Source organism: Toxorhynchites rutilus, chromosome 2, assembly GCF_029784135.1.
Source record: "Toxorhynchites rutilus septentrionalis strain SRP chromosome 2, ASM2978413v1, whole genome shotgun sequence".
NCBI classification, from domain to species: Eukaryota; Metazoa; Arthropoda; class Insecta; order Diptera; family Culicidae; genus Toxorhynchites; species Toxorhynchites rutilus.
Genome location: NC_073745.1, coordinates 51,744,372 through 51,761,248, shown reverse-complemented (window position 1 = coordinate 51,761,248; position 16,877 = coordinate 51,744,372). Strand labels below are relative to the sequence as shown.

The 16,877-nt window shown below is 33.9% G+C and overlaps 1 protein-coding gene across 1 annotated transcript in view; it reads left to right on the top strand.

Annotated features, from left to right (window-relative positions):
* Nucleotides 1-16,877, top strand: part of LOC129764761 (uncharacterized) — a 477,799-nt gene that overhangs the window by 156,734 nt on the left and 304,188 nt on the right. The gene's annotated exons all lie outside the window — the stretch shown is intronic.

Below are 16,877 nucleotides of genomic sequence, written 5' to 3'. Positions count from 1 at the left end.
GCCAATATACGATTCATTCGAACAATTGTCTTTCAGTATCCGATTAATCAAACGAATATTTATTTCTTGTAGTTAGAATGAACAGACATTTATAATAAAAAATATTATGGTGTCATAATTTCAAAAATCACATTAAATATAATTTTAAAATAAACACGGTGCAGCATAATGGTTTTTGAATGAAATGGTATTTAAGTATATTGATAAAATTACCATTTCATAATTATATGCGGATCATGAAAACTATCCGGTTGAAAACTGACAAGGCGTGTTCTTTTTATTTAGAGTTAATCATTACCAGAACTATTGAAGTTTAGTTAATAAACGTGAGATGAACACACAAATTTTATTTTTTCATAAAACGAAAGAAAATTGCGATCTAAAAGAATCGCTCAAAAATCATCCACTTGCATTGGGGCTTTATTGAGAAACTTCTTATATAATACTTGCGTAACTTGCGTTTTGTGGCAGTCCAGTTTGGACAGCTGGCGCGGTCGGTAGCAGTCAACCCAGAGAGACATAGTACACAAAACTATATGATGTATAATGTATACAAAAATACTTGGTGACTTGTCATTTTCGTGTTGGCCTTTGTCAGAGTAAATGTCATCATCTCCAGAGATGCCAGATGATTTTTTGTGAAAGCCTTCGACAAAAAACTGAGATGTTGATGTGGCAGATATTTTTGTAACCGCGAGAATAGCAAAGTAATGTATGAAAAAAAGGGTTGTTAGCGCAGGGAATCAAGTCGTAAAGAGTAGAAATAACATATCCCTGCAGTCTGCAACTGAACATATAAGTCTGCAACAGAATAGACAGGACACTAAATATCAGTAAAATTGCGAACATGTCTGCAGATTTAGTATCCTTCCAATGATGAGAAACAAATTTGGTAAAAAAAATCGAAGTCGAACGGGTTACAAAATGCATCATTTTGCTAATTTCAAACCCGATCGGGAGCCGGAATAGACGGGATACGCAAGGCGTGTTATTCCACAAACTAAGCACTAATACAAATGACACGTGTATTACTACGTAGAGTCGGCGAAGTGCCGCTAAAAACGTTAAGGCCGTCTGAAAAGTTCAAAAGAAAATAAATGCCTGAAAACACAATATTCTTCAAATTGTATTTAAATTGAAACTGTATATTCACATCTGGCATCCATAGTCACGAAGAACGAACACAAAGAGGCGAATGTTGTGAATATCGCCAAACACCAAACCATCAGATAGACTTTTGAGTGTCGCACTATTCTGACATTTCAGCGACAGGACACTCACCAAGGAGCTCGGATTTGTACTGTCAAGTAGAAGCTCACCATGTGTTAGTGTTGTGATAATACTCTTCTCACACTATTGGACTGGCTTTGGGATGGTCACCAAAGATAATCGTAGCACAAAATTTGTTGATTATCTTTGTGTGAGTACCATCACTTGATTCTCACGACAAATCGCAGCTCTGCCGTTAACACGAATAAGGGTGAATAATTCTGGCTCCATCTCGGAAATGTTGTTGACGGTTATGAACTCTTGTTGGCATTTGTCGCACGTAGGATAACTACTTAACTGGGGAGTGAAACTGCTCAATTTCTGCAGGATAGGTTTTAGTATCTGCTCTTGATGGTGAGTGCAGAGGTCACTGTTGAATATGCATACGAATGAAAGACACGGCTTGTAATGAAACGGTTTCTCAATAAACTTACATGTTGTTGCTCACAAACGCCTTTCCACTCTTCCAGTGCATATTAAATATCCAAATAAAAGCTTTTTTAATAGCTTTGCCAACAGCTACTTTCTTTATTTGATTGAACAGTTTACCCTAGCCGCTTGCATCGAACCAATCCCAGATTTTTCTGGTTTCATTCACATTCGCCGCTTCGAATCATAACAATACTTTGCTACCATTCTCGGTATGGTTTTCAGAATAACACTTTTCTTTTAAAATCACTTGTAACAGTAACTCATTAATTTACAAACTAAAAGCATCTAAAGCTTAGATTCCGTATTAGATTGTGTAGCATCTCCAATCTGTATATTCTATGGGTGACGTAGTCGGCGACAGTCTGTTTGTAAACAATGCCGACAGCAATTCCAGTATGGCTCAAAGTACATATCGCATGATTGCATCACCTGATATTTATATATACACACCTTATTTATATATACAAACCTTATTTCTGTATATACACAGATCAGACACTGGATTTTAATCCGTCGGCTCAGACGAGTTTCTCGTTTGTTTTTCGTCGAGTCAGACGAGTTACTCGTCTGTTTTCTGTCGAGCTCGTCATCTGGAATACCAAAACAAACGAAACGAGCGCTCGTCTCCTCGACTCGTTTTCTGGAATAGGGCCCAATGTTATGATTCAAATGTAGTTCTCATATGGAGTGATGAAACCAAGAGCTTACTCTAAAGAAGCAATAACTATTAATTTTATAGTTATATCATCAGTGCATTAAGAATTTCAAGATATTAGTACAAAGTATCCGAAATATGATTCAGAATGGTACAATGAAAATAATTTGTGTACTTAATGTATGAGGCGTTAAACTATTAACATGTCAAATGTTTATTGATTAATTTAAAAAATTAAATTATTCGTAAAAAATTTTTACATTCTAACATTGAATCATGCAAACGAATGTGTTTTTTTTAAGCTCGATAGATGTTAGCATCTGAATCCAGAAGAAGAAAAAACACTGGCGTCTCCATTTGCAAACTTCATGAGGGGCTGTCCACATACCACGTGGACAATTTTAGGGGGGGTAGGGGGTAAGAAAACGTCCACTCTTGTCCACGGAGAGGGGGGAGGAGGTATAGACTGAGTCCACGTGGACAGGAAGAATTTTCTCTCCGTATTTGAGAAGCCTGAGAGTGCTGCCCAGTCAAACGTTCATATATTTTCTCTCATATCATGGATCTTCTTCAGTGAAATCTGTATTATAAAAATATCTCACGTAAATTGTGAATCACCAACTATTTCCTATAATCGAACTTTTATAGTTACGGGGTATTCATAGCCCCCATAGCCAAAACTATAAAAATTAAACGATTCCATAATGGTTGAGATTCCATGATATGCGTAAATGATTTTTATCAAATATAATTTTCTATACATTTTGTTATATTTCGAGAACAATATATGATAATAACGTCTGTATAGTTTTTCATAAAGAATTGCGTGTAAAATAATTTTTTCCAAAGTATTTTCATTTCATTAATTTCTAGGAATAAATATTTACATTTGCAGGAGATTGTCCATGCATCACTAGTCGTCAACTTGAAAAAATAGGGGGTCTTCGTAGCTACTTGGTTACGCGTTCGCTTACCAAGCGATCGATCGTGAGTTCAAACTTAGGGCCCTCAATTGACCATCTTTGTGTTGTTATAGAATAACTACGTCCACGCAACCATCATCAGCGATGGAAATCGATCCACGGTGGAACAAAGATCGATTCATCCATACAACTGCTCTGCTCTGCAAGAAACATCGGGCTGCTGTTCTGTAAATAACCCAACAATGATCAATATCAACTGTCTCCACTGTCCGGTCTGCTGTGAACAATGGAAGAACAGAAAGAATACCCTTACGCCTAAATGGCTACTACTATGTAATTTACCATAATGTAATGAAACAGAAAACTTAACGCCTAAATGGCTACTACTAACTATTGTGTAATTCACAATTTATAGAAACATAAACATATGTACATGTACACGATTAAACCCGGCTCTGTTACAGCTAAATGCTAATGAGCCTAATAAATAAATGGGATTAAAAAAAAACTTGAAACAATTGAGCCAGTGTTCTGATAAATTATAGAATATTTCAGGAGGTGATAGAGGATCATATTTGATGAAAAAATCCTACGCATGTAGTCAATTCTCAACTAGGACATTGCTGAATTTTTGTTAAGTCTTATTTTATGTCTTGAACTGACTCTAATTTAGAAAGTACGCTCCTTAGAATAATTATACTGTTCATTTGAAAGATAAGAAAATTTTGCATAGAATGCAATTGTAAAACTTTCAAATTAATAGAACCCAGGATCAACTTTTAAATGTAAGGAACCAACTTCAAATTTTATGTTTTTAATTAATTTTCCAAAAATGCATGATAAACTGGATTCTTTCTATCAGCCAATTGAAGCTCTCCAACCACTCTACAGTTCCTTCCTTGACACCACACTATTATCCTTCTTGTTATCTTTCACTAATTTAAATGCACAACATAATTTATGCATAATTCTATGCAAATTTTCCTCAAATGAAAGCATCGTGTGTGTGATATTCCGTAAAACACCGATATATCTTTCCTGTAAATTCGCCTAACAATAACTCACATACTATCTTTTTGACGTATCAATCTGAACTCTCTTTTGTTTACCATCCCTCATCAGAGCTACACTCTAATTCAGGATACCACATCCTCCCCCGATAGGAACAATAATAAAAATAGAATGTAATCTAATCAATAGATGCAATGCCCAGACCTTCGAAAGAAGTATTTCCAGTTCTTGTATTCTTGTTAACTAAGTTACCGCACCATCTTTCGTATCATCAAAGTTTGTTTATTCAGTTGCTAGATATGCCTCTTTCTCCGGAAGCACTAAAACGATCAATAAACGAAATATGTCTGAAGCGTGATTTTGAATAAAATAAATACTTTTTTTTATCATTCGTCCGGTTGATTATTTATTGTTTTAATTTGGAAAATAACGTATCGATACTTTCAACTGATTCTAAGATTTTTTTTGTTTGTTGCTGGCCAATGGCTAATTGACTGTCTTAGAATTTTTCTCTTGATTGTGATGTGAATAAATAGAATTTGAAATGATTACGGGCTTACTTACGTGCAATAATTCTGGCCTTGAGCTAAACTCGGCGTAGTTCTAACCAAATATTGGCCTTGGGCTGAACCCGACTCAATATGATGAATCTATAGATTTTGATATTACTACAAGCTGGCTTTGGGCTTTACCCGACTCAACTGTTTCGCAGACCTAACCAAATATTGGCCTTGGGCTGAACCCGACTCAATATGATGAATCTATAGATTTTGATATTACTACAAGCTGGCTTTGGGCTTTACCCGACTCAACTGTTTCGCAGATCTAACCAAATATTGGCCTTGGGCTGAACCCGACTCAATATGGTGAAACTATAGATTTTGATATTTCTATAAGCTGGCTTTGGGCTTTACCCGACTCAACTGTTTTACATGCAATGATTCTGGCCTTGAGCTAAAACTCGGCGCAAATACAATCAAATATTGGTCTTGGGCTGAACCCGACTCAATATAGTACATTAATAGTATTTAATATAACTAGAAGCTGGACTTGGGCTTTACCCGTCTCAACTATTGTATCCTAAAATAATCTGACGTAAAATCTTTTATGACATTTTCACATAGCCAAACATATAGTTTGAGAAATTTGGAAACATGTTTTCTGTCATACTAGCAGCACTTCCAGGATCGAATGTCCTCTAGCCAGCGCTATCATTGCTGTTTTCAAATAACTTACTGGAGGCAGAAAAACACAACAAACTAGATCACTTATTGAAAACACACCACTTTCTCCATGCATGGTTTATCATGGCAAGATCGCCAATGTGATATTCCGTAAAACACCGATATATCTTTCCTGTAAATACGCCCAAAAATAACTCACATACTATCTTTTTGACGTATCAATCTGAACTCTCTTTTGTTTACCATACCTCATCAGAGCTACACTCTAATTCAGGATACCACAGTGCGCACTTTTTGAATTTTCAGTTCAGTCATTTTAAGGCAAAAAACCGGTCTCAAGGAAAAGCTCAATAATTCTTTCGTAGTTAAGATTTGATCATCAGCGTGGAAGATTTTTTATGATCCCCTATTTCTTAAAAGTATTCGGATCAGCTACCTAATAAACTATATATAATAATATTATTTTAAACAGATATAATAGTTTTCGATATTTTATTCAATTTATGAGAAAGTTTTCTCAATAGTTTGAACATTTATAAAAAAAAATAATAGAAGGTTAATGAATTTCTCAAAAAAAAATGTTTCAATCGGGCAACAAGCTTCAGGGCCATTTTTTGGAAAAAATGAACAAAATTTCAATAAAATGGGGAGGATCGGGGCAGCGGAGGATTAATTTGGCGTTGAATTGCTCTCTGGTAAACTGTGACGTTTTGATAAGGATTTAAGTGGAGGAAAACTAAAGAGCAAAATAACTTATCGTGCAAGATTAGTAAAAAATTATTGATTTGTGAGTTTTCTGATGTTTTTTCCCCACGGGCATTTTGGAAGCTATTTAGACACTCAATGCATGGTCAATAAGCAGTTGAAAAATAAAAAAAATATATATAGATATTGAAAATATTTTTAATAAGGTATTAGTACCCTTTGAAACTGTTGCGGAAAAGGTTTCTTTTGCCTTGATGACTGAATGTGAATTGATCGTGTGAATGAACAGACATTTCCTGTGGCGAAATGTCGAAAATGTTTTGAGTGATCTTTGAAACGCTGTAACTCTTTTATAAAATAATGCATTCGTCAAAGCATCAACTGGACCATGTATTAAATATTTCCAAGATTGCGATGAGTAGATATGACCATCGATTAGCTGTGCGTTCATTATTTCATGAAAAATTCGAAATCAAAGGATAATTTTTCATTCGATAGAGAATACTTCTGTAGTAAATAGTTCTACTGAAACTGTCTATGAATCAAATGGACGCGAAATAATCATGTTGATTGGAATGTTTTTAAGCATATATTCTCAAAATCTAGAGAAACTTTGAAAACAAACTATAAACGCTTTATCTTTTCTTGCAAAGTATTTTATCTACAACACATATACACATAACAGACTAGAAATTTGTAGCTTGAGAATGCTGTTTTATCTTAATGTCATCGTTTATATCTAGGATACAGGCGTTCCGAAATCTCTGAAAGATTTCGACCTTTTACTCCTCATCCTTTGTCAAGTGAGGATCTATAGATATCAGTACATGCTTCCTACTTTATCTTTTCTTTTTTTGAAATTATTTTTAAATGATAGAAAAAGAGTATATAAAATCGTTCTGTTCGTTTTTGGTCGCTTCAAAAACTCGAGCTCTGATGGAGCTCATATTATAACACAACATACGAGCCACTTCAAAAATTGTTGTTTCTACTGCCAACGCCTCAAGAAGCTTCAAGATTTCCAGATGAAATGAGTACACTTCTGAAATAAATCTGTGAAAGTAAAAAGACTTTCTAGTATTGAATATGTATTCTATGTGACAGCAACACTGATAGTGTATTCTAGTGTATAGTTTTATCTGATAGTGATTTTAAATCTATTTAATTTTATTCGATTGGCTTTGCTCAAGATCAATCCTTGGAATTTTGTGATTTATATTCGGATGCGGATTGTTTAACTGGATATTGCGCGTTTCCGTGTTGACAAACCAGATAGCCTTTATGTGTTCGAAGATAAAAGAAAAACGAAAGAATTTAAATTAGAGGCGAATGAACTGCAAAGTTTAAAGCTTTTTAAAAACAAAGAACAAAGAACATACAAGTATTTCAAAGTTAAACTCATATGGAATATTTGCTTTGTTTTACTACTCATTTTTCTGTCATAAAACACCAATGAGCCACGGCAAACGTGGCAGGATTCAACAAGTAACATTTGAAACAAAATAAACTTAAATGGAATTAAAATTTAATTCATGCGCAATTAAGTTATTTCCTGAATTATTCTAATAAAATCAAGAGAAATGTCCACGTGGACAACAGGGGGAGGGGTATGAAAATGTCCACGCTTGTCCACGGAGGGGGAGGGGGAGTTTAAAATCGTTCTTTTTCTGTCCACAATATTATGGAGACGCATTGTCATGTGAAGGTTTTCAAATCAAATCACAATACATAGTTAATCTTATCGAGAGATAAGATGATCATAATTCTGTAATCCCTGGTCTTATATTATTGATGACAATGAAAATAAAGGTTTTTTTTTAAATTTTCTGCAATTCTAGAAGGGATTGTAATTTCTTTACACAATGTTTCCATTATCATCGCCACACGCACAAAAACACATAAATCATTCAGCAGTTCATTCCAAAATTGTTTGAATACATGCGAGCTAGACAAGGGTAGCGGGCGGCCCGAACACGTTTTTCATTGTTAGATTTCAAAAGCTCCCGGAATGTTAAAAGGATGTGTTAGATTGAATAAATTTACGCCCAATTCCCCGAGTAACTTGTGCAAAATAAATGATTCCAAACTGCCTCGAAGCGCTCAGCGCGCCAAACACCAAACCAAACAACCTTGTCGAGAGTGAAACGGTCCCAAGGATCCAAGCTGTCCATTCATCATCGTGTAAATTTATCACCCTCCCCCGCCTTCCCTTCCCATGCTGTATAGTGCGTCCTTCAGTCAGAAATCAGACAAAAAGTTTCCTCGTCTTCTCAAGAAGTGGCGCGGGAGGGGGGAGAGGAGAGCAAAGGTTGCTTTGCATCACTTATCGAACAGGGCCCGATCGAATCTGGATGGTCGAAAATGTGATGTATTAAAAAGGGATGGTCGCATTATCGAACATAATATCCGCCCCACATGCTCGGCTACATCTTACATTCCGGTTTTGGTGCCAATATCGATGCTCGAGGCGAAGGTATGCGGTACACGATGTTAGGAAACCATTCTGGGCAATCAATCTACCGACTTAATGTATACGCAATAATGGGAAAATTGGCAGTGAGAGCGGATCATAAATTTTGACCCTCCAATAGGCAGAAGTATAAAAATCACTGATACGTGTTTGGGGTGAACCCAACGACAGTGGAGGCGTCAAGTATGTAAGCCGGGAACGAGGGACAACGCCTGCTGGCAACAATTGATGGATTGATGGGGTCCTTTACGGTATTTTTTTTTCCTTCGGCAGGCCTTTACATGTAAAATATCTACATAGACAATGTGCTGTCAGCGATTCGGAAATCTGTTTACCTTTAAAGGGTCATTTGTTACGATTTGTCTAGCCAATGAACTCCGGCAGTCTTCAAGGTTCAAGAAGGTAAACTTTTTTTTTATCCAACGAAGCAGAAAAGGCTGACTTTACTATCCCCATAATCCACGTTGTCATGCCTGGAAACATCCGACTGATGCACGTATCGTCCGCAGGTCGTAAATTGTACAAAAAAAAAAGTATCACATACACGTATCTTCACAAGTTACACAATTTCCTCGCAATTTATCATGTCAGGGGACAGACCATTGCAAAAACAGGAGAGCCCACGTGGGCTGGTGGGAGTGTACCGGATGGATGTAACTCGGTGATAGCAGACGACGGTAGCAGAAGAAGAAGAAGAAGAAAAAACGAGCTCCGTGCATGTCAACGCATGAAATTGGCTTTCGTCTGTGCGATCTCCTGATGGCGCCCCCACATTAACGGCGCTTTTATGAGATAGCTGCGACTTCAAAGCATTAAAGTGGCCAGAGGGGAAGTTTTCCTTCGTTTATGAAGCTTTTAAGGTGATATCCCATGAAGGGACCACCATCACCGCCACCACCGGGGAGACCAAAAGTGGAGTGATTGCTTTTATAATGTTATGTGAAAAGTTCAAGGTGTTGAAATATGCGATAAAAAGATGGCCGGCGGAATGACTCCATGCAAACGTTCCATTTTTGGAGAAGTTTTGGAAGCCATACAAAGCAGCGGCCACAACTTGTGATCAAGTTTAACAAAGACTTTTTCTCCAACCGAAGCTGGAAAATGCATTTACATTTTATGTAAATTGTAAGTGAGAGGAAAACGGGAGTTGTGTGAAAAGTTTTTCCGAGACCATGTTGTAGATTTAACTTTAGGTTGATTTTTCCTATTCTTCTAAGAGCAGAAATGTATTGTTAAGGCACGTGTCAGAGTGATGGAAGGAAGCGTGTCACATGCTATTTTCCAAGTCCATTGCGCCCACTGAAAAGGCGGGGTGACTGTTGTTGAGAAACCAACACGAGCAGCATTACACATCACATCTCGGTTGGGGTGATAAGAAAAAAAAACAACGAACAGTTGGTCATTTTCGTGTGCTTCGATCATACAGTTACAGTCACAGTTTTGTTGTGCTCCGGTTTTAATGGTAATCGAAGAATCCAAGGTCACTTTGTGCCCAGCGAAAATCGCCCTTCCTCAATTCTGGTCATATTCTATCATTCAAGTAGAGGAGACCCAAATTATGTGATATTCACAATTAAGATCACAATTTGTATTTTGAGTCTAATGATTTGCGACATTTAAATATATGTGTGGATGTCTTTATTCTCACACATGCATAAATTATTTCTTTCAAAATAAATAATCAAAGAACTTATCTTTAATTCAATCACTAATACCTCTGTCGTAAAAGGTCTCACTGGAATGATATATGAGATAAATTGCAGCAGCATTATTGGGCTAATTAAATTTAGTATAAGGCTGATTGTCAAATTGTCAAAATCCAATTTATTATTTCATTCCGTTGTATTGTCCACTACTCAAAAACATATCAGGTTGAAAATGTGTACATACGGTACTCCATTTATACTCCCACTCCTTTTATACCATGTATTTCTCATCTTCATGCGCTGTTTCGATTTCTCCTAAATATTCCCACAGTGTTACAGCGTTTCGAAAATTTCGGATATTTTGACCACTTGCTGTAAAATACAGTAATTGAAAGTCACTTTAATATTTTTCATTGTAATGTGTACATCATGCGTCCATAGCTGCTATCAAAGCATTTCGTCCATCCCGCAAGAGCACCTCCAAAACATGGTTTTAGAATAGTCAGTTCTGTCCACCGATTTTTCGTTATTCACGTTTTTCATTTTGTAGCTTGGGATCAAGGAAGTCATTTGATGGCTTAGTGATTAATACTTCTTCCCTTTTCTATGTATTTTTCGTTGTGTTCTTTGTTTTGGTTCTAGTTTTGTTTATCATTTTTCCTTCCTTCAAAACCGCAGTAGAAGTAAGCGGAGTTACATTTTGGTTTTTTTTTTCTTCACATCGACGCTTCCTCGAATACGAACGCAAGTCGTATTTCTGAGATGTTTCCTCTGAGCCTGAGTTCATTTCAACATTGTTTTTTCTAAATAGCTTAGTTCATTTCGTACAGCCTTTTTTTTCCAAAACTGTTTGCTAATTTTATCAAACATTTTAGCCTAGTTTTCTATTATTAAATTTTTTGCAACGATGTTTCGTACATTAACACAGGCTTATGGACATTTCGTCAAACTACATTTCACAATCTCAGTATTTTGAAAGAAGTGTTTTAATGATAAAATAAAAAAAAAATTGTTAACATTTGTTCTGTCACGGCAAACTTTGTCCCCCCCAAAATTTGTTTTTTGTTATCAATACCTTCAAACATTCACGTTTTCCTTCTAAGCGCAAGTTCATGAGTCCAATCGCAGAACTGTTCATTGATTGATCTACTAATCGACCCCGTTATATTTACCTTTTATAAAAAATTCCTAGTACTTCTACCAAAACTCATCATTATAATATCAGATTATTTTCAGACACAATTCTCGTTCAAGATTTTTCAACCACTTGCAAATAACAGGTTTCTCCGTTACATGGAGTAAATGTTTGATATAGAAAATATGATAGAATAAAGGCAGACCCCCCTCCCCTCTTCACCCCTTAGAGAGGGGGGAGGAGTGTCTATTCACCATAAAAACGTTCCGTGCCCCCTAAAATCTTCACATGCCATATTTGGCTCCATTTGCTTGTTTAGTTTTCGAGTTATGCAGAAAATTGTTTTTCATTTGTATAACAGCCCACCCTAAGAGAGGGGGGAGGAGTGCCGAACCACCATAGAAACATTTATCGCATCGTAAAACATCCACATGCCACATTTGGTTTCGTTTGTTTGATTAGTTCTCGAGTTACGCAGACATGTGTGTTTCATTTGCATGGTAGACCCCCTTAGAGAGGGGGGAGGAGTGTCTACCACATTAGAAATGTTTCTTGTCCCATAAAACCTCCACATACCAAATTTAGTTCCGTTTGCTTGATACTTTCTTGAATAATGCGGAAATGTATGCTTCATTTGTATGGCAGCCCCTATCCCCCCTCAGAGAGACGGGAGGAGTGTCTATTCGCCATAGAAACGTTTTGTGTCCCCTAAAACCTTCGTATGCCAAATTTGGTTATTTCTTGATTAGTTTTCGAGTCATGCAGAAATTTGTCTTTCATTTGTGTGGCAGCTGCACCTTAGAGAGGGGGCGGAGTGTCTAACCACCGTGAAAACATTTATTGCGCCCTAAAACCTCCATATACGCATATACCTAATTTGGTTTCGTTTGCTTGATTAATCCTCGACTAATGCAGAAATTTGTGTTTCATTTGTATGGCAGCCATTGATCGGTTCAGTAGTTTCCGAGTCCATAAGCATCAGACAGACAGACAGAAATCCATTTATATTTATATATATATATATATATATATATATATATATATATATATATATATATATATATATATATATATATATATATATATATATATAGATTTCTACTGGTTGTGTTGCAATTCAAGTTAATAAATAAACATGTAACAGTTGTTTTTGTTCAAAACGAAATTTGGTTAAGAGGATGAAATTGAAGTCTTTGGAATTTACTTATATGAGTGAGAGGGAAAATTATGAGGATTGCGATTGATGTGATGGAATGGAATTTAATCAATATTTTTATTCAATCCTAATGGGTTATTTGACCCTGTTTGGTGTAAAAACGAGAGATGAAATATTGTTAAAGTTAAAATGATATAGGAAGGATGAAATGAAAAGTACAAAATTTGGTCATAGTTGCGAATCCTCCAAAGATTCATTAAACTAAATCATATCAAAGAATAGTTGATAAAAGATTTGTAATAACAGTTGCTCCTCAGAAAGATGTTTGTCCTCAAGGTAAAATATATCCTAAAAATATTGTTGCTATTGTTATAAATAGTATGATTACTCTTATTATTCAAGTAGGAATAAAAAGCATTGAATTACGATAAATTCCTCGTCCTACGTTAGTAAATAAACATACAAAAAAAATGAAGCTCCATTTGCGTGACAAATTCGAAGCAATCACCCCTTACTGAAATTTCGGAAAATATAATTTACTCTGTTGGAAGCAGTTCCAATATCTGCTGTATAATGTATTGCTAAGAAAAGGCTTGCTAAAATTTGAATGATTGAACAAAGACCTAAAAGAGATCCAAAATTTCATCAAATACAAATATAAGATGCGGCAGGTAAATCTACTAATGCATTATGTATAAATTCAATTAAGAGGTGGGTATTTCGAAGTGGTTTATTAATCGAATTTATCAGTGATTGTTAATTATTAAATTATAGGACGTAAGGAACCATATTTTTTAAAGAGAGTTTTACTGTGACTGGTAGTTAATTAAAATTAAGGTGATTAAATTTGTAGGAAAATTATATAGTTTATTTGAAGAAGAAATACTTTCTGTATATAAAGATTTAAAATTTGATCGTAAATTTATTTCATAATTATTAATAAATGTTTCATTTATTCTATCTATATAGTAGAAGATTATTAAAGATATAATTCATATAAACTATAAAATAATTGAAAATTTAATTTAGAAAGAGAACACAGTAGAACCCCGATTATCCGCGAAATAGTCGGGCTAGATCAACGCGTATAACGAAAATCGCGGATAACGCAAAAAAGAACTAAAAATGAGGTACAAACAAGAAAAAAAGGTATTTTAGCATGAAAACTATGTTTAATCAATACAGAAATTGTTGAACTATCTATCTGTAAGGTCGTTTACATCAGTGATCAGATAATGTGAAAGCCATGACCCAAACAAAAGAGCAAGACTCTACCACTCACTGACATACTTCGGGACGGTTTATAGAATTACTAAGGAACTCGTATTCGCGGATCATCCGCTCGCGGATAATCGAGGTTCTACTGGATTTCTTTTGAAGAAAGTGAATTTACATAGATAAATATAACTAGTATACTAGTTATAATCCTATAAAAATTCAAAGTAAAATATACGAATATCAAAATGTTTGGATGTAAATTCTTGAAATTATACAAATTTAATATGTTTGAATTAAAAGAATTAATCCTATGGCTAAAGGGTGATTAATCTGTGTGAAAATTAATCTAATTAAGGAAGATAAGAAAATGAAAGTTATAAAAATATCAAGAAATAGTTTATTTAGAATATTAGTTTTGGGAATCAATGGGAAAGAATCTCCTTTCTTCTTGATGTTTTGACAAAAAAAAATTAATTTTTAGTTTACAAAACTAATGTTTTAAGTAAACTATTAAAATCAAAATTAATGATCAAGTTATTTTGATTTTTTGTGTTTTTACAGGGTTATTAGGCCTGTCAATTTTAGTTTCTAACACATGAGAATTATTACCCTTTAACAATGTAATTTTGTTTATTATTTGTTTATTATTACTATATAAAATAAACGATTGAATGCTTCAAACTTTATTATTTTTAGGATGAATTATTTTTATATTTAAGGTATTTAAGGTTAATTATTTTTGTAAAATTTCTTATTATTTTGAGTTAGATATGATTTCCTATGGATTGATTATATTAAGATTTTTAACGTTTGCTTTAATAATTATAGCTAGAGAGATAATTGATCGTGTATTGAACCATAGAAAAATTTTTATGTTCATGATTTCATTATTTATAATAATAGTAGTATTTATTTTTAGTTCTTTAAAAATATTTATATTTTACTTTATATATTCCTACTTTATTTTTGATTCTAGGGTGAGAGTATCACCCAGAACGTTTACAAGCCGGGATTTATTTATTATTTTATACATTATTAACTTTTTTGCCTTTATGTTTTTTTCAATTAAAAATGATTGAGGTATTGAATGTATTGAATGTACAGCAATTATATTGAATTTGTTAAAATATTATAACATATTTATTTATAACTTTAGCATCTCTGGTAAAAATACCTATACAGTAGAACCTCGATTATCCACGAGCGGATTATCCGCGAATGCGAGTTCCTTAGTAATTCTATAAACCTTTCCGAAATTTGTCAGTGAGTGGTAGAGTCTTGCTCTTTTATTTTGGTCATGGCTTTCACCATATCTGATCACTGATGTAAACGACCTTACAGATGGATGGTTCAACAATTTCTGTATTGATAAAACATAGTTTTCATGCTAAAATATATTTTTTTCGTGTTAGTACCTCATTTTCAGCCTTTCATTGCGTTATCCGCGATTTTTGTTATACGCGGCGATCTAGCCCGATTATTCCGCGGATAATCGGGGTTCTACGGGGTTTTTAGTTCATTTATGGTTGCCTGAGCAACATGTTGAAGCTCCAATTTCTGGGTCTATAATTTAAGCCGAGGTTATATTAAAATTAGGAGTAATGATTTATTGCGATTTTTTTTTCATTTTTACAAATTTCAAGGATAAAATATAATTATTGATGAATTAGAATTAGACTAATAGGGGAAGTATTGGTAAAATTAATTGGTTTACGACAGATATATTCAAAGGCATTGATTGCTTATTCATCTGTCGCTCAATTAGGGGTAATTTGAGGAGATTTAATAATAATGACGAATTTCATGCCAACTCCACTGGCCGTTGGTAGCACCATCCCAGATAGCGGCGAAACGTTGTGGGTGTGAACACATAGGTCTTCTAAGCAACTTTGTATAATTGAAATATTCAACAAAAAAAAAGAATTAGACTACTTTTTGAAAATGGCCAAAAAGTTTTTTCTTGATTTTTTTCAAAAAAATATAACTCAAAAACTATAATACTTGCAAAATGCTAATCTAAGAATGAAATGTAGGAAATTTTTAGAACTTTCATAAAAATTTAAAAAAAATCATGAACATTAAATTTTTATTAAAAAAAATTTTAAAAATGTTTTCGTTTTTTTCTTTTTTTTTTCAAATTAAAATTATTTTTTTTCAAAAACGTATTTTTTTCAAAATTCTTAAAAAAATTATATGAATAGCCCCTACAATTTACATTGGAAGATGGGCACTTTTACAGGGAAAAACTTTTTCATATTTTCTTTGAAAAAATTACAACTATTCCTGATTTTGTTTAAAGTCAAGATAGCAATATAGTGTATTCGATAAAGTTTTAGATCTTATTAAAATATGAACTTTCGTCGAAGACGTCAACTTTATATCTTTTATAGTTTCTGGAATATAGGCATTTTGTATGGAGACCTCTGAAAAAATAATATTTTACTCGTTACATTTTTGTGTGTAAATTTTCGCATTTTTGACATGTTCTTGGCATGTTTCTGAATAGAAAAAAGTTAGCAAAGCATGTGAATCGCTATAAGTTATAAACACAAGAGTTACGAATTAAGCATTAGTAGTAATGTTTCAAAGACATCGAAAACATCAAAAAGTTGTTATTCAAAAAACTTTTTTCCTGTAAAAGTGCCCATCATCCGATGTATGGGTGACTTGGTGACTTCTGACTCATTCTGTAACGTTGTAATGTAATATACAGATTTCATAGATTTCATATCATAGATTTCAAATTCTCACACAAAATCTGTCTGATCAATAAAATTTTAGTCAAAAAATTAAATGTAATAAAAGCAAATTTTTGAAAAAAAATCATTGAAAAAAATATTTTGAAAATTAAATTTTATTTTTCTCGAAAACACGTTTTTTTATAACAATATATATGAATAGCCCATACAATTTCCAACAAGTCACCCATACATCGGAAGATGGGCACTTTTACAGGGAAAATATTTTTCGAATAACTTTTAATATAATACTATAAAATTACTATTAATGTTTAATTCGTAACGGTAGTATTTATAAATTATCGCGATTCACATGCTCTGCTAACTTATTTTTA